General features: G+C 33.2%; 1 protein-coding gene and 1 long non-coding RNA gene across 2 annotated transcripts in view; both read right to left on the bottom strand.

Moving 5' to 3' along the window:
* LOC123659790 overlaps positions 1-19,618 on the bottom strand; it is a 130,181-nt gene that overhangs the window by 82,126 nt on the left and 28,437 nt on the right. The window lies entirely within an intron of this gene.
* LOC123659793 lies at positions 2,715-4,041 on the bottom strand. The gene is made up of 3 exons (XR_006744089.1): positions 4,031-4,041; positions 3,914-3,915; positions 2,715-2,832 (listed from the first exon to the last, which is right to left on the bottom strand). It is a non-coding gene; the product is annotated as an uncharacterized LOC123659793 (long non-coding RNA).

A 19,618-nucleotide genomic window follows, 5' to 3' on the forward strand; every position in this document is an offset into this window, starting at 1 on the left:
CGCAGTAATAAACCTACATATAAAAATGTACAATAAAATATTTATTTAATACAAAATACGAATATATTTCTTGAAATATTTTATATGTCGCGTCCACTCCAATTATGATAAAAACGACCGAATACGACAAGTAGACTCCAGCATCCTAAAACCGAGTCTGCAGTTTGAATGCACTTGTAAAGTCGCTGCCAGATCGTAATTGCATTTTATTTAAAAAAAACCGCTAGCTGTCATCGAACGACCTCTATTAAAAACCTTTTGTCGAAAATTCAAGTTTTGTTCGTTTGACAATTAAACTTGTTTCAGTATAATTCTGTTAACTTTTATAGATCGCTACGATTAAAAATATTTTTTATTTATTCATTTATAATTATAAATTGTATATATCTACTGCATAAATACATTATTATTTTTTTGTTTATATAGTTGTAAATTAAGAATTAATAATTATAAAAACAATAAAATTCGTAAAATTTTATTAAGATAGCATTCTGGAACGCACTTAACAATAACAATAACTTCTTCTGTCTGTGTCTTCTCAATCCCACATGTCATTGGCGAAATGATGTATGTCAGACTGCCTTTTGATATATCAGAACGAAACTTACAAATTCAAACTAGGCTGTATGGCTTATAGTCCTTTGCCTTTCCCTATTGGGGATAAATTTTAAAACAACAACAACATAATTTATGTCAAATTGACACAACCAAAATTAAATATTGAATAAGCGTCTATGGTAATTAAATATTGTACAAGTATCGTATACGGTCTTCAAATATTTGTATGTCTACGGTTATATGTATTGTCATTATATTGTGCTATTTGCATAACTGTACGAGTATTATTAGGTATATTATACTTTTCATAATTATATGAGAAAAACTAGATTACCTTTTGATTCTTTCTTCGTAACTATATATATATATATATATATATATATATATATATATATATATATATATATATATATATATGTAATTACGATTATCGTATTTAGTGCAACGTTGAGACTCTATTAAACTGTTTTTTATTAACAATTTATTCGCATTAACAGAAAAACGTTAAAGCTAATATGATTTAAGAGATTAATAGTTATTTCACTTATTTTAGTACATTAATAAATTTTGCAATTAAATAACAATGCACAAGTTTTCAACACGTTCTCGTTTTAATAACGTCCGCAATTACAATAACAATTGTTCCTTAAGTCTGATAAAAACACATGTTTAAGGGTCATTCACCTCAGGGTAATGCGTAGCGTTCCTAATTATTGCAAAAAGATTATTTAGATATGATATTACGTGAATTATATATTTATTCTACTTTAAAACACTTGTATAATAAATTATCAATATTAATGTGATGTAAAACCTTTCTATTATATCTTTTTTTTTTTTCATATAAACCTTGTGACAAAAACGAACAGAAAAAAGAATTACAGTTATTTGGTGCATTCGTTCCAAAGTTATGCGCGTGCATACATTTCGAAGATTTATTTTTTAGACTTCATATTATATGGTACTTAGAAAGCCAATCTTCTCTTTTACTTTTATATGTATATATATTTATAAATGTTATAAATAATTTAAAGAGTAAATACATATCCACCTAAATTTATAAACAAAAATGTTTGCTTTCTCATTTTAACGCAGAAGAAGGTAAAACTGAGTTTATCTGACCATTAGTAAGTATCGTGAACGTGAAAAGAATGAAGTTGTGAGGCTTATTCTATCCTATCAAGCACAGGTGTGTGAAGGAACTTAAAGTTTTTTTTTTTTTTTGATTGTACGAAGCTTATTTTTGCTGTGACGATGGTCTTAACATTAGAAACTATGTACTGTTTACCTCTGTAAACAAACATCTAAATTACTTTTTTATATATTATTATTAGTGACCAATTTACTAATATATATGTAACTGATTTTTGATCTGACATCCGAAAATGTATGATTATTTATTTTCTTGTATTTTTTGTAAACAGGTCCTACATGCCTAAGTCTATTTGTATTGTCATCCGTCAAATAGCGTTATCCGCTACTGGTGAAACAGGCCCATAGACGATAAATCACCTCAAACGTTCATGTTGTTTACAATGAAAGAGAGAAACAAAAATATCTAAGGCCTAACTTGTTATAAGTTGTTAATGTTAAGGTTGGATCGTTTTTAATTTTAATTTATTAATTAATTTCTTTGAATTTAATCAGTGAATAGTAAGAACCGTATTAATTATTACTAAACAAAATTCAAAAGACAACATTTTACTTGGCTATCAGAACAAAAAGCAGACTCATAATTTTGTTTGTACTAGAATACTAGATAACCGACACGATTTCACTTGTGTTGATTTTTTTGCCATTCTCTTATGTAGAGACTTCTGAATAACATCTTTTTTACCACGCTTTTATGATTAGCTTATTTTTATTATTGTAGTCGATTGATATACTAAATGTAACAATTATTCTACTTGTATACTATCTATGTGCGGAAAGTTATAAAAACAGCAAAAAGTTATGAAAATATAGTCAAATGCACCCCGCGTTTTTTACTCTGAATTGAATTAATCTCTTAGTAACTTAAATTTTATTATAATTTTATTTTGAAGTAAATAATTATGATTGACTGTTCGATCTTGTACTACTGTAATATAAACTCTTTGTAATTAAAAAATATTTTCTAGTTTTTAGTTCGATTAGCTATAAAAGCGTAGTTTTTTAGTTTTTTTTTTTTAACTATAATTTATTATTGGCAAAATAATTACTAAACTACGTTTAGTACTTTCAGAATAATACAACAAAACTCTTTATTATGTTAACCTAAATTTTTATATAGATCTTTTATTCGTTCACAATAATTCGCACAATATAAATAATTATATTGAATATCCATCAGCACGAAATCGTTTTTCTCATCAATAATATTTTTATATCATAACGGTACGTACATAATCACGTGATAAAAATTCAGTAACACGTCTTACGAGAAAGACTATAAAAAATAATAAGTATGATGATAAATATTTGTTGTAAGACTAGACATCCCGCACCGTTTCACCTGTGTGACGTATTCTATTTATATACTTCTAGAAGATTATTTATATTATAGTATTTATTCTTTCCTAGTAATATATAAACAGACTTTCAAACATAAGAAGAATTCAAATCGGTATCATGAATGTATCATGATATATCATCGGTATATACTAATAATATAAAGTTGAAGAGTTTGTTTGCTTGAACGCGCTAATCGCACGAACAACTGGTCCGATGTCAAAAAAAATTTCAGCGTTAGATAGCACATTTCGCGGAAGGCTATATATCATCACGCTAAGACCAATAGGAGCGGAGCACCAATGGAGAATGTTTCAAAATCGCGTTTATTTCCTTTTGAGAGCTTCCTCAGTTAGTCCAAACTAACTATTCCACGCGGACGAAGTCGCGGGCAGAAGCTAGTATTAATACATTACCAGTCCCCATAGACGTTTTTGTCTTAAGAACTTTTACGCGCGAGTTGAAATAATACTTATGTTTTCCGATATATTCTAACATTTCTTAGCAATTTTCATTCCGTAACCCTCTTCAAAGTACTTAAGATTTGGTCAAGCCGTTTTCTAATTTGCGCTTAGCAACACCTTCAGCGATTTACCTTTATTTTATATGAATATCATAAAGTTGATATTACTTGTAATGTTATTTTATTTCTTGTGTATATTGGTGTAGTCACTAATGTAGCTGCGGTCACCAACCCGCCTGCTCAGCGTGGTGACTATGGGCAAAACAGATGAGTTCACGCTATTTTTGGCGCGAGCTTGTGGAGGCTCATGTCCAGCAGTGGACTGCGATAGGCTGTTTATGTGTATCGTGTATGAATATTGATTTACAATTAGGCATGGTAATGTTTGATCTATATATTTACCACTGTACATATACCATCTAAATAAATACAATAGCTTAGAACTTTTAGTTGTCACATAATTTATATGAGACTTACACTATTACTATATAGGAAATAAATAAATAAATATCTTATAACATTCACACACAGTCGTTTGTTCCTATGGTAAGCAACTTAATGCTTGTGGTACAGGTAGCAGTCAGCTGATACAGCTAAATACTTTTTTTATAAATATATATGGAAATAATACATATATAAAATATTACACCTAGACTCAGGCGGGAATCAAACCCACAACCCGCGATGCAGAAAGCAGCACAAACTGCAAATGCACTACAAACTGCCAGTACTTGTATGCTACATCATTAAATTATAATTTAGTTTTATCAAATTGTATTTTGATCTCTCTATATTCTAATCGAAATGAGAGATTCTTAGTATCTTAAACTGATACTAGGGGTGACGTTCACACAGCTTACGAGTAACACAGACAGACAGCTCGTTTGATCTCGATAGTTAAGGGATTACGATACCAAATCTTGTTGATACTGCTCTGAACAACGTACCTGGAACACAAATATACTTTTATTAACAAAATATATATAATAGGACACATTCTCTAAATTACACTGTAAGAATCAAATCAAATCAAATTCTCAAAATATTTTTATTATTGAATGAATTATGTGACTTATGAATTATATATTTTTCGTAATATTGATAATAAAACAGTCTGTCTATTCATTGGTCTCAATATGTACTGAGACCAATGAATACATAGATAAAAGATTAATAATATATTAAAAGCTACGACTTTTTTTATTTAAAAACATTATATAGCATTAACGGGAAAAAAGCACTTATATGGCAGAAAAAAAGTATTTTAATAAATTTAAGTCTATGTTAAAACTAAAAATAAAGATAAATTCTTATAACGTTACCCGAACAGACTAAAAGTTATATAAAATCCACCAGTCCTCTTTTTATATGAAAACTTTGATCTTTTCGGTACAGCTCCGTGTTGTAAGTAATCTTTTAATGTATGTTAAGGACAGAATTTACGTTTATATTTCTGTATAAAAACCGAATCGTATTTTAAAACTTTATAAAGTATACTATATATTAAGTGTCCTATTTTTGTATAATAAAAAATAGAATATAATATAATCAATTGATTCCAATAAAAAACTATTCAAGTAGTATTCTAGTCAATAAAAAATAAGATGTTATTTTCAATAGTAAAATGTGTAAAACATCCATGAATCCAATATTAATTATTACATGCAAATTATTAATTAAATTTCACTCAATATTAATACATTTTAATTATTAAGTTTTATATAGCAAGGTATATTTTATTTTATATAAATATTATATACCTTGCGCGCGTTGCTACACTTTTTCTTTATTATTATTATTATTTTTTGGTCGTACCAACTCAGAAACCTTTATGTTCTCATGCACAACACTTTACTGAAGATCATGACATGATCAAATGCATAGCTTACGATTATATATAGGATATACAGACAAACATTCATTTTTATATAAGTATATATATATAACGGTGATTTATATTGAATGTTATTGTTTCTATAGAAATAACAGTGATTAAAATAAGAATACAGAAATGAGTTATTTAATTGGGTTAATTTTTAATATTTAATTATTATTGAAATTTTCATGCGATGCAACAAAGCAAGTAAAAATAAAATACAAAAATTTGACACGTTTTTTTTACACAAGGAAGTGTAAATGACAATAAAAAAAAAGTATTTTTAATGTTCCGTTCCGTCCACTAATTGAACACAAAAAGTATGCAAAGAATCTATCAACGACTTTGACTACAAAAATAAACAGCAAATACTTCACGGTGAACAAAAATTCAATAAAGGAGATTCAAACAGGCATTCACAAAGAACAGAGAGGGTATCCCTTAAAGGGTAACCATCGATTCACGAGGGAAAGTGACCCCTGTCCCTTTCTACAAGAAAACCGGTTGTACACATAACTCCCTACATGGGTACCTTACATGGCTCAGTAAGTGGCGTAAACGTTCGTCGATTACGAATGTCGTAAAAAGTAATTTATCGTGGTAATATCAAGAAAGAGATCGCGAGTGAAAATGTTGATTTTCCGTTTAATACTTCGTCGGAAGTCGCCGATGGAAAAAACTCTCAACACGTTTTTTATCATAAATACTAATTATATATTTTCTTCGTGTTTCTCGTCTGGTATTCATCGTAAGAAGTAAATTCATTACCAATTATCTGTTTAAGAATTTTTTCGCAAATAACCAGTATGCGTAAAACTATCTTTTCCTATAAAAATTGTAAGTATGCGTGCTGAGAAAAAAATATGGATAATGGTAGCCAAAACACAATTCACTTTAAAACGATTCTAATATCAAAACAATAAGTAAAAACATAATACACATTTATACTACGTTAATAATAAACGTGATAACAAAATTACATAACACCTATTGTAAAGAGAGTGAAAGATGTAATTACACGCACAAGAAACGCCTCGGAATAAAAGCTTTCACACTTCACTGAGAGAATTTATAGCCAGAGATAAAAAGTAAAAGATGTATTTGTGACTACAATCGTGCATAAACACAATTACTAATAAAAGATATAAAACATATTGTTATTTTATGGAAAAAAATGCATTAATGTCGTTTGTTGACATGGGAAGATTTATCAATAGGAATATCATTTATAAATTATAAAAGTATATTCGTACCTGTATCACAATGATATTTGTAATGATAGGGTCAAAACTGTTAAAAATATGATTAATTCTCAGATCTTTGATATTGAATTCGGTTTCTACGTGACATTGGCGAAATCATCTGTGCTCATTTGGCACTATTGAAAGCCATTTTAACCAGAAGAAGAAGAAAAACTATATTGTAAACAATATGGGCTATAAGTAAGATGTTCACTTCACTGATCTATTTTTACCGAAAATACGGTTCTTGTCATGATAAAAGTCTAACCCTCGTGTAAAAAATATCCCGTTAACGTTTAAAGTATTGGTAATAAATTGAAAGCGAATCTCTGTTCCTGATCGAGAGGATTTTTCGGAATCGATTCGCCATCCCCACATAATCTCACTCGGCGACACGTGATGTGAATAATATTTGTTAAGATTTACGGTGTGTCGTTTTTCAAAACTCAATTTTAATATTTGGCTCGATTTTTGATAACATATTTCGGAACGTTTTTCGGAATAAGGAAAACGGAGTATTTATTATATAGGAACTTTATCATATAGAGTTATGATAAACTTATGAATGGATTTTGGAAACGTTATTCATAGTGATAAAGTTAATCACTACATAGTATAAAACAAAGTCGCTTCACGTTGTCTGTCCCTATGTATGCTTAGATCTTTAAAACGAGATTGAGCGGATTTTGATGCGTTTTTTTTTCAATAGATAAAGTGATTCAGGGGGAAGGTTTATGTGTATAATACATGCAAAGCATAGTAGAGAAACACTGAGGATTTTATAAATTCCTAACGTATCTCTTGTAGGAGATAATATTAAGTATTAACATTTCACCTGTGCGAAGCCGGGGCCGTTTGCTAGTATATAATAATATAAAGTCATAATCATTTGATAAAATATGTTATTACTCCTTATTTCGAAATTTTTGTTTTAAATAAACAATAGGGATTGCATATTCTATCTAAGTACTAAAAATATATGTTTATGATACAACAAGCTTTATCGAAAAACACGAAAATAAAAAGCAACAACAGTTGAAGCATACAACTGAAAATAGCAGCACAGAGATCACACACCACTTCCATGACCAATAACATTGAGCGGACTTCCGATACCCGCTTGGTGGCACTGCAGAATTCCATTCACAGATTGGTCTCTCCAATAAAGACGACGTTTAATTCGTCTCGCCGCGCGCCTCGACCTTCAACATCGACGGACCGACAGGCTATGGCTCTAAGGGAGTTTCTGAGGGCTGACCATCTAGGAAAACCGGTTAAGCCGAAAACTCACCGAACTAGGGCCGATAAGGGACAAGTAACCCCGCCCAGGCTAAGACCGGCATCGAACCCGCTAGACCATGCTGTTAACGCAATGGTTGAATTCCTAGCCATAGTAAAAGCCAATCGAGAAGTCAACTTGGCCACATGCAAAAAGATCTTGGAGGCCCATCAGCGAGGCAGCGAAGGTCTGCTAATGGTGCTGCTCGATGAGGCAGAGGCAGCCATATATAATAACGACACGTCCCAGGTTATCAAAGGACACATGTCAGGAAAATATATGGCAGCCTATAGCGGCACGGGTGGTTTTGTGGGCACGGCCGAGGCTGCGGGGCGGGAAAACACGTCACCAAAATTTTTAACACCTCCGAGGGACCCGGTTTTGGTGGTTGCCAAGTGCACGAGAGTAATGCTGGATGACAGGATGCTTGAGATGGCAAAATCCATTTCAGTTGATCTTGATGTCGACGCGGGCCTCGTGGGCTGGCAATTGCCGAAGCTGGAGTGGATAAACGGGGTACCTGGGTGCGGAAAAACGACACACATAGTTAGGAACTTCGATGAGAATGTGGAAATAGTAGTTATCACGACGGTCGAAGCTGCCAAAGATCTTAAAGAGAAACTAGCCCGCCGCTTTGGCGACAAAATCAGGTCTAGGGTACGTACTATGGCCTCCATTTTAACAAATGGATTCAAAAGGGGCACGAAATTTAACCGTTTAACGGTGGACGAAGCCCTTATGAACCATTTTGGAGCTATAGTAATGGCGGCTCGGCTTTCGGGGGCAAGCGAAGTTGTTCTCATCGGAGATGTCAACCAGTTGCCTTATATAGACAGAGAAAATCTGTTCGAAATAAGGTACTGTAGACCTTACCTGACAATCAACATCTCACGTGAGTTGTCCTGCACATACCGGAGTCCCATGGACGTTGTATATGCCATCTGCGAGGTATATATAAACATGTACTCGGCAAATCCCACCATCCACTCCCTCAGAATGAATGGATACACTGGCGCGCCAATACCAAAACTTCAAAAGGCCACCCTATACTTGGTCTATACGCAGGAAGCGAAAAAATTCCTGATGGACCAGGGATACGGTGCTGGAGAGGGATCGCGCGTCATGACCATTCATGAAGCACAAGGGCAAACCTACAGGTCATCATCGTCCAGACAAAGACCGAGAGGCTACAAATCCACGATAGTGTGCCTCATGCGGTAGTAGCGTTAACAAGACACACTAACACCTGTGTCTACTACACTGACGACGGTGATGACGCAATCGGCAGGTTCGTTAGCCGAGCGCTGGGTGCCTCGACAAAAACAATCTTGGAGCACAACCTGAAAAGAACCATCCACAAGCGTGATATGTCGTTGGCAAGGGCTCTGCTCAAGATGCTGGGATCAGGCGTGGCTCATGATATAGTAATAAGAAAGTAGATATATAAATATATAAATTCTTATATGCTTTTGGTTTATCAAATAGTTACAAATAGCAGTTATTTTGCATGTTGATATATTTATTTAAATTTTAGTTAAGCTAAGTTTGATTATTAATATTATCTCAACTTTACACTTTATATAAATTTGATTGATGACCTTTTTAAATGAATTTTATTATTAACATGTAGTATCTTTACTGTTAATTTTTTATGCGAAGTAATTTTAATTATACTTGCTACACAGCATTAATATAATGTGGAATGTTGTGTACCTCGTGATGGGATACATATTAGATAATAATGTAATAGTGAATTATATATAATGTTCCATATGTATTTTGTGGATGTACCTATAAAATAAAATAAAAAAATAGATAAATAAATAGTTATGTAGTGAAATTTAAGTAAATAACAGAAATAGATAACTTATACATAGATAAACAAATAATAACTATATAAAAAATAATATATATATAAGAAAAAAAAAATCCTTACTAACAGTAACATAGGTTAAGTGTACATTGTAAGTAGAACATAAGTGTACATATATGGTAACTAGGAAATAAGTGTACATATATGATAACTAGGCAAATAAGTGTAAATATAGACATAGATAAGAAAAATAATAATGTTAGAAATTAGAAAGCAATTATGTGTATACTTCTGCATAAACAGTATTTAGTAAGGAGAAAAAAAAAAAAAAAAAAAAACCGTCGGCGTCGGACCACGTCCTAGTTTTACTAAGCAGTCACAGGACTGTCGATCTGTAGTATAATAAGTAGAAAAATCGCCTGTAGTATTATAATGCATGCATGATAAACAAAGGCACGGGCATTTTGAGCCCGTGGATCAAAATTAAAAAAAAAAAAAAAAAAAAAAAAAAAAAAACAGTTGAAGCATCAGAAAATAAGTCATCAATTGTAACAGAAAACTATCGTAATTTACAAAAGGTTATATAAGCCAATAACGTTCAAAGTCCAACTTACATATGAAACACCACATCTGTAGTATATATGTTCATTGATGTCGTACACTAGAATTAATGTAGTACTCGAGAAACAATTGAGGCAATACACTATAAACAATTCAAAAGAATCGAAGCTGTAAAAAAGTAAGAATCGAAGCTGTAATCGAAACAGAAAGTTTCATCATCCTTGTACTTTAAATATTTTTATAATAGAATTGACAAGGATTAATAATTATTATACGTCAAAATCTCACTGCAAACAAACAAACAAGGAAATACTAATTTCTGTTCCACTCCGTCCTACCAAATTGTAATTTCCCGTTTATTCCCATGCTATTATTAGCATAAGCATGTGTGGTCCGCAAAATGCAAATACAAATAAATAACATGCTCAGTACTATGATCTTTAATATTCACAACATAACGGTCAAAGTCTTACTCGACAATTTCAATAGAATTCATTGATATGTAAAAGGATCAGCCATGACCCTATAGTCTGAAAACAATGGTAGGAATTTGAATTGAATATACGATTAGATTGCGTTTTAATAATTGTCGAATCAGACCTCAACAAAGAGAAAGGGACCTCTGGAATACTAAAGATTATAATCACTTAGAAGGGTTACAGGCTTGTGCGAGGAAACAGGTAAATAAGTTAAGGCAAAATTTTCGATTACCTTTTTTAAAAATACTTATAAGAAACCAATTGTACTATCTACAAGCCTAAATGTCTCATATTTAAGAAAGATCTGCTTCATTTAACATTGAATATGTTGAAATTTCTCACAAAACATACAGATTTTTCGTTGTACTTCATTGACGGTAAGGAAATATAAATCTGAGGCCTGAGGTCTGAGGAGGACGTCGTACATTGACGTTGCTTAACAATAATGTAATAATAAAATAACCTGATCTTGACCGTTAATGCAGTAGGTCACAATACTGTGCGAGCAGATAATATCTTCGTGTGAACTCTAAACCCACGTAGTATCGGCTTACAGATGTTGTATAGACGGTTTTGTATGGTGTTGTTTCACATAAAATGGTGTAATCCTTACGGTTAATATTTTACTATCATACATTTACTCAATTGTAACCAAATTTTTTTTGTTACTAGTCAGTGAACTCAGATCCTACGGAGTTGTTTTTAAAAAACTACGCAACGCAACAACTATAAACATCTTCATAGCGATAAGGTGATTGATGTCTATGCAATTACCAGTAATGGACACCTTCAACACCAGAAACATTGCAAGCGCATTGTTGACTCTACCCCAAATCTCCCTTAGGAACTTACCTTACTCACCACAGAAACACAACACAGCTTGAAAGAAGTATTATTTAGCTTTGATCTTCTGTAAGGTCGAGGTACTTACCCAGTCGGGCTGCTCCAGATTTTAGAAGAAAATTTCCTACTGTTCCCCATCTCAGTTTAGTCAGCCTAAATAAAATCTTCATAAAATATCGGATACATAACAGTGGATCACAATCCATATAAAAAGGCCATGACATGTCAATAGTAAATTGAGGTGAATGTTTGTGAAGAAAGGAATGCGTCGATTGCACAATCGGGCGCTGATATTTGATGCGGTTGTATATGAGATACAGATCTTAGTATGCAAATTCTTTCTTAAATATCAAGCATACAATTTTAATACTAGTTGTGCCTAAAATTGTAAGAGATTTCGGCTTTAGCTAGACCCAAAAGTACCCAAAAGTTACATCTTTGCTAAACTACATCTTTGCTTTATTTTGCTTTGCTAAATTACATCTTCGCTAAAAATACTATGAAGAAGCTAATAGAGCACAGTATAAAGACCAATTTGATCGAACCGATAATGAGAATCAATATGGTATTATCGTAAGACTCGCGGTAAAAGAGGGTTCTTTACATCTCAAAGTTTCCCCAGAGTAATTCAAAAGTATTTCAAGTAAATACAAATGAAGATTCGAATTTTGCTCTCGTAAATGTATAACTCGTACATAAAAAGAACGAATGCAACATGCAATCAGAATACATACGCCAAATTCCCCCGGGGATTTATTTCTTTCTATTGCATTAGAATACAAGATTAGGGTCGTAAGATGGAGTGAGATGTAGTTAATATTTTATTTCGTTCAAAGCGAAGCTGGGAAATGTTTCGTTTAATGTTAACAAAAATTACCCTCTCGGGATCGAGCCTTACGTCGTGTGAAGGTACACAGTACCGTGCTAGAATAAATAAGGCGAATTTCGTTTTTCTATCGAATTTCGGCTATTTCCTATAGCAAGTTTGTAGAAATATATTGGGTTTCGCATAATGAATAAATTATATAAAGTATTACTTACAATTTACACTTATTTATTGAAACATTTGAACACGTTCTAAAAAAAGAAAAGCTTAATAGTTTCTTGATACAATATATTCTGAAGATTAGCAAATGTGTAAAAATTTAAGTTTATTCATAAAGTCAGTAAATAATTAACCTAATCTAACTTTAACAATTTTATTATTACATCCCTTATAAATAGGTATCTTACAAAAATTATACAAAAACAAGACATCAATTTATTATCTACTCAGTACACTCGCTTTTTGCGAAATTTAATATACCAAGATAGCATTTTTTACAATTTTTGTGTGTCTTTCTGTCTGTCTATTTGTTCCGGCTAATCCCTAAAACGGCTGGACTGAATTTGACGGAACTTTCACTGGCAAATAACTGATGTAATAAGGAGTAACTTAGGCTACTTTTATTAAAAAAAATATTTAATTTAAAAATGTGAACTGAACAATAACTTTTTTGTTAAATTCCACGCGGACAAAGACGCGGGCATAGCTTAGTCATAAATAAATGCCATAATACATTACGTCAACTTTCATTAAAACTTGAGTAAATAGCATCTCGCAATACCGGCATGTCCTTTTCAAAATAAACGGTGAAAACGAAGAACTCAATCTTGACAAACCACTTTCGCGCCCATCAATTACATCGCTTAAGGGTTCCCATAATAATAGCTGCTATTCGAAGTCAATTATCAGTGTCGTATCTTTAAACGACCAAACACTTACTATATAGTAGGTACATATATAGCATGACACTTGGTTTTATATTGTAGTATAAACACCAAAACTTTTAGTATTCAAATCTTATAGACTTAAAATGAGAAATGATAAAATCGAACCAATTATGTTTTTATACTTCATACGTTTAGAATCGTCCTTACAATTGTAAAATAGGGAAAAGACATAAAACGTACATACACGAAAATACTCACAAACGAGAAATATTCCTTAATAAAAGAGTAAGAAGTCCGTGTTCACGGAGAATTCGGAAAAATTTAAGATTCTCGACCAAATTACACCCGCATGAGTATCTTTTTTATGACGCGAAGTGGAAATGCGTACTGCCTTTAAAAGAATATTTGAACAAGACTCTTTTGTTTTCGCTTCGCCCTTGTATAATTTTGCGAACCTTTTTTCTATCTATTGGATGCAGAGTAAGGCGCAGATGTCATTGTGTACTCGTATATTAGTTTTTCGTACGCAAAAATAGATATTTACTTTCCTTTGTACATAAAATACGCCAAACGAGAATATTGAGTTAGTTTAAATCTATATCATATCATCATATATATAAATCTATATCATCGTGCTGTGTGGCTACGGCACTAAAGAATTTAGCCACCCCCTCTCTTCCCGTGGGTGTCGTAAGAGGCGACTAAGGGATAACAAGGTTCCACAACCACCTTGGAACTTAAGAAACCGACCGATGGCGGGATAACCATCCAACTGCTGGCTTTGAAATACACAGGCCGAAGACGGGCAGCAGCGTCTTCGGTGCGACAAAGCCAGTACTGCGGTCACCAACCCGCCTGCCCAGCGTGGTGACTACGGGCAAAACACATGAGTTCACGTTATTTTTAGCGTGAACTTGTGGAGGCCTATGTCCAGCAGTGGACTGTATAGGCTGTAATGATATATCATAAAGTATTTATTTTAGTTTCAAGACAGAAAGATAAACATACGCAATTACAAATTTAATTAATAATTTCCAATAAAATAAGTTCATTCTCGGTACAATTACACTGCAACTATTTGTATTAGGAAATCGCAAAATTGAAAAAAAAATAGATAAAACAGTTAAATTTAATTACAATTATGCACCAAAAGACATTGAATAAGTAAGACGTCAAAGAAAATTAATGCACGTTCACGTCAGAATTGCAGTGGTGTAAAGGGCATGCATCAAGATAACTATAACCTGTTGCCACCGTGAAAGTAAGACAAGTTGTTTGTATACCCGCAGTCGTAATGATGTCGCTGACTCATACATTTTCCATAGCAGTGAAGCGTCAAAGAAAGTCAATTCAATTACGGTTGCATTGTCAACGAAAACCCTGTGGTAGCTTTGACGTTCTATATTTCGTAAATTTGTAAACATTTGCTTATTAAACGTTATTGGAATAATCAATGCGGCATTTTGATGATGTTATTTATTTCTTATAATTATAGACATAATTTTTAATTATTTAATGCTAATAACAATAAATATAATGAAATTGGGTAACCTCTTTAAGAATTCGTTAACACTAAGCAAATTAATTGAACCTTATATTTCAATTAAAATTTATATTCCGTTATAATAACAATGAAAAAACAATAATAATAATTCAATTAAAATTTAAGAAAAAAATTAAATCGAATTGAGAACCTCCTCGTTTTTTGAAAGTCGGTTACAAAACCCGGAATCGTTATCAATTTATGTTAATAAATCCATTTCGAATTCGAAACTCGTTGCGGGAATACCTAGAATAACTCATAAACACGCTTTCATTTCGTATTACTTTTAAAAACTCAGATTGATGGATCATCAACGATCAGCTTAATTCATCATTACTTCTGATACGTCAACGTTCCTGACGATCATTTACTCCAACGTCAAATGCATGACGATTTTTAGGAAACCACTTAAATATGGTGCTTGCACAAATTTTAACACAAATCATTTCGATTAAGATTCTTGCAAATTTCACCAGTTTTAGAGCCTGGTCCACCGGTTGTTGACAGTGACAGGATTTAAAACAGCGCTTTAAGTTTCATCTAACCCCAAGTAGTAATCTTAAGCTTGTGATAAAGTAGAGTTTGATGATGATAAAGAAAATCATAAACAACCTCATGACAACCGCTCTGGTGTAGTGGTGCGAGTAGGCGCATTAAACACCGACGGTTAAGGGTTCCCACCCTTAAGGGTTCCCGCTGGGGATGGATATTTTCGCATCAGCCTATCACAGTCCACTGCTGGACATAGGCCTCATGTGTATTGCCCATAGTCACCACGCTGGGCAGGCGGGTTGGTGACCGCAGGGCTGGCTTTGTCGCACCGAAGACGCTGCTGCCCGTCTTCGGCCTGTGTATTTTAAAGCCAGCAGTTGGATGGTTATTCCGCCATCGGTCGGCTTTTTAAGTTCCAAGGTGGTAGTGGAACTGTGTTATCGCTTAGTCGCCTCTTACGACACCCACGCTAAGAGAGGGGGTGGCTATATTCTTTAATGCCGTAACCACACAGCATATATGATGGATATTTGTATTTGTACAAATATTTCTTTCCGGTTTGGATATCTCTCGTGGGTCTCCCCACCGTGACTCGGAGAACACATTATGCCGTCGTCGCCGCGATCGTTACTAAGTAATAGTAAGGAACTTATCCGCAAACCCGCAGTGGAGCAGCGTGATGGTTAAGCTTCAATCCTTCTCCAACATAGAGATAAAAGCGTATACCCAACAATGGGATGTTACAGGCTGAATGCGAGAAAGAAAAACATATATGAAACTTATATCTACCTTTATTATGTCTAGCTATCTGGCTTTATTAGCACCAATCGGTGAAGCAGACCCTTAATATACCCTAAACTTAATAATTTAAACTTTTACGACCTGTCACAAAAATTTAGTACCTTCCAAGGGCGGAACAACTTTGTCAATGTGGTTTTTTTAGATTACACGACCGCTATTACGGAGTGGAAATTCGATGTTAGTATGGAAATGGCTGGTCATAGACATTAGGCCTCCATAAGGGAGTTGTATAAGAAGTTATTTTTATGCCTTCTTTTTACTGTGGTATTAAAAAGTAATAGGAAAGTCCCAATCTACATACATATCTATCAGTCCCACTATGCTCGTACTATTTGAAATAAAAGTGTTATTACGTAACAAGGCCCGTTTGTTGCAAACGATTATAGGCTAGAAAACATCTTGCTATACATTTAAAAAGGCTTAACCACAGGAAAAGTCTAATGTTATACAGATACCGTAACTTTATGCAACATTTTTCAATGATAAACTTCGTTTAACATTAAAAAGTTTCGAAAATATTTAAAGCAGTGTTGCCGGTGTGATGATCATTAATGTAATAAAAATGAGTTTCGAAAAGAAAGTATTTTACTTTAACACTTCATAATTGTTATTTTAATACTACTTTTTATATAAATGGCTTTATAAATATTTATGACCATTTCTCCGCGAAGTTTTATTCGCGCATATTATTTTTTATAGACACAAATTATCATTTCATTTTGTGTTTATTGAATTATGTTTGTTAAATATATTATTAGCAGAATAGAAATTTATACATTAAAATAGTAGATAATTTTCTAAAATTACAGTCATTTTCATTGATAGAAATCACAAAAGAAACTAATGGATTTTTACAATAATACAAAGCAAAATTAAGAATATTAAAATTGGCTATCCAAACGGGCAGATTTACCCCTTACAAGTTCACAGTACGTAAAAAAAGTGGTTTAATACGTTTTTTTAACCCATGTTACTGTTGACACTACTGGCCACTCCAGGCTCAAAGGAATAATGGGAGCCTTTTAAGAGGACTCAGGCAGGGTGCTCGTCCTAAGGGTATCTCCTAGCGAGATCACACCTCAGCTTAGAATGTTGTCGGAATGGAGAAGGGGCTATACGGAGCGCTGCGACGAGTTACTGACAGAAGAAATCATCTTCGCCGGTGAGGACGGTGTGTGTTTGTGTTGTGTTCCCTACAAAGGGAACATTCTCGATGGCGATCCTATCGTCAAGGTCTGTCAATACGTGCATAGGACGTCTGAGTTTTGTCTGTATGTTTTCTCTACCTACGTAGGTACGGTGCAGGCCTCTGCTACAAGAGGGTTTTCTCGAAAAACTGAGTAGAAAGTATTTTAAAATGCTTGGTGCTTGAATCGATCCTGTAATCTTTATGGAGGCCTGAGTTTCGTGCGTACGAGGGAGAGGCTGTGGCCATACGCAAGAAATAATTGTGCAATGCTTACAGATAGATTGGTAAGTGAGGTGACAGTTGGCAAAGATGGGACTCTATGCGAGTCATAACAAGTCGAACGCAGAATTTGTATAACGTCGTCTTATTTCTAAGACATGACTCTTTCCGCATAGCATCATGTATAACCTACTGAGTACATAAGCTCTTCTTTTCACGTGTGATCTAAAATTTCAATACTAGGTTCAATATGACCGCGCCACGACTTAATAACCCTACTTCTTGACGGATGTGACATCACTTATATGCTAACAATATATATATTTGCACCATTCATAACATGCTCAATTTAAATCTTTTTTATTCGTTATGATTTTATTCTAATTAATACGTATGTTATATTAAATGATCAATGCCAAGATAAAAAAGCTGAGGCTATTTATAACAAAAGTAGGGTCCGCCTGATGATAGCCGCTTTACCCTCCACACAACATCAGTAACTTCACAAGCACATTACCGATCCTGCCCCCAACTATCCCAAAGGACCGTTCCTTACAACAGAAACGCAACACTACTTGATAGCAAAATTATTTGGCTGTGACCTTCTGTACGATTGAAGAACTTCCCCTCTTGCATTGCCTTAACAAAACTGTCTTCAAAACTTTGTGTGATCGCTTTGTTCTCAGTATCTTTTGAGTTTAGTTTTGTTATACCGATTTTAATGTAGCTTATAATATGTCGGATCAAAATACCACCATAATTTAAGTGTATATTATTGATCATTATTACCTCATAAGGGGAAAATTAAGTCCTGTACTGATCATTTAAACAGTTTCCGACTAAAAGGGCCACATTAAATTGTGATTGATTATAAACACAAGGCCGTATTGATTGGTCCCCGATAAACGTACATTAGTTTTTATTAGAAAAAAATTGAAGTGCCCGACGCCTATTATTGTCCAAACTTTATTGGTGACCCATTTACACATGGTGTTTTATTACGGTGTGACGCGTTAATGCCGAAATAGTTACTTAGTGGTATTTGTGTTATCGACGTAAATATTAGGTGTTAGCCTAGAAACAAACCAGTTGTTCGATAAGTGTGACACATAAGTGTGGTATAATCAATATCAGAATCTTTTTACTGTTTTTTTTTTTCATTATACACAAAAAAAAATGGAAACTTTTCTTAAAAAAATTAGCCGAATCGGTCAGCCGTTCTCAAGTTTTACGCTTAAAAATACATTTTGCGATTCAATTTTATTTAAACAGATAGATACATCAAATAAATTTTAGTATTTTATTTGCTTAATAATAATATAAAACCATTATTTCCAGACAGGATCTTTTAAAACGAGAAGCTACGATGTAATGTGGGTAAATACATGTTTTCCACAAAGTCAAAAACCGTGAAAGCTTGGTAAGTGTCTTTTCCCAAGCAATCTCTTTATTTAGATGTCCTCGTAATGTACCGGTAATGGTTCTGCCGCAATGCGTTTTTAAATATTTCATTTACATTTGCAACGGAGTTAGAATTTTTGACTTTCTGTTTAGAGGTAGGGGAGTTTTATTCGAAATGACTCGTAACGAAGCCGTTTGAAGTAACTGCGAGTTTTCCACAACGGAAATAAACATTAATATATTATTACACGAAATATTAAAATATTATTGGTTATACTAACACGAAAGCAACGTCTTTGTTTGTATAAATATGTTTTAGGTATGTTTTGTACTAAATTCTGCGCTAGCTTGTTTAACGCTACATCTATAGGACGAAAAGTCCGTCTTCATAATGCTTCCATAATTTTGGTATTATAAATTCAGTGGCCGTAAATTAGCTTTCGTGACCCAGACACAGTTTGTGAAGTTTTTTATATCACAAGCCTCTGCGACCTCTTTATATTATGTTTAATTAATATTGCATAAATACAAACAGTTACAACGTTAATATGGGAACAAATTACTGAATGCAATCTTATAATGAATATACATTAAATTAAATTAATAAAACTTAAGACGTTTTGCAACGAAGTACTTAACATAAGCATTTTAACGATT

The sequence above is a fragment of the Melitaea cinxia genome, chromosome 14, assembly GCF_905220565.1.
Source record: "Melitaea cinxia chromosome 14, ilMelCinx1.1, whole genome shotgun sequence".
In the NCBI taxonomy this organism is placed as follows: Eukaryota; Metazoa; Arthropoda; class Insecta; order Lepidoptera; family Nymphalidae; genus Melitaea; species Melitaea cinxia.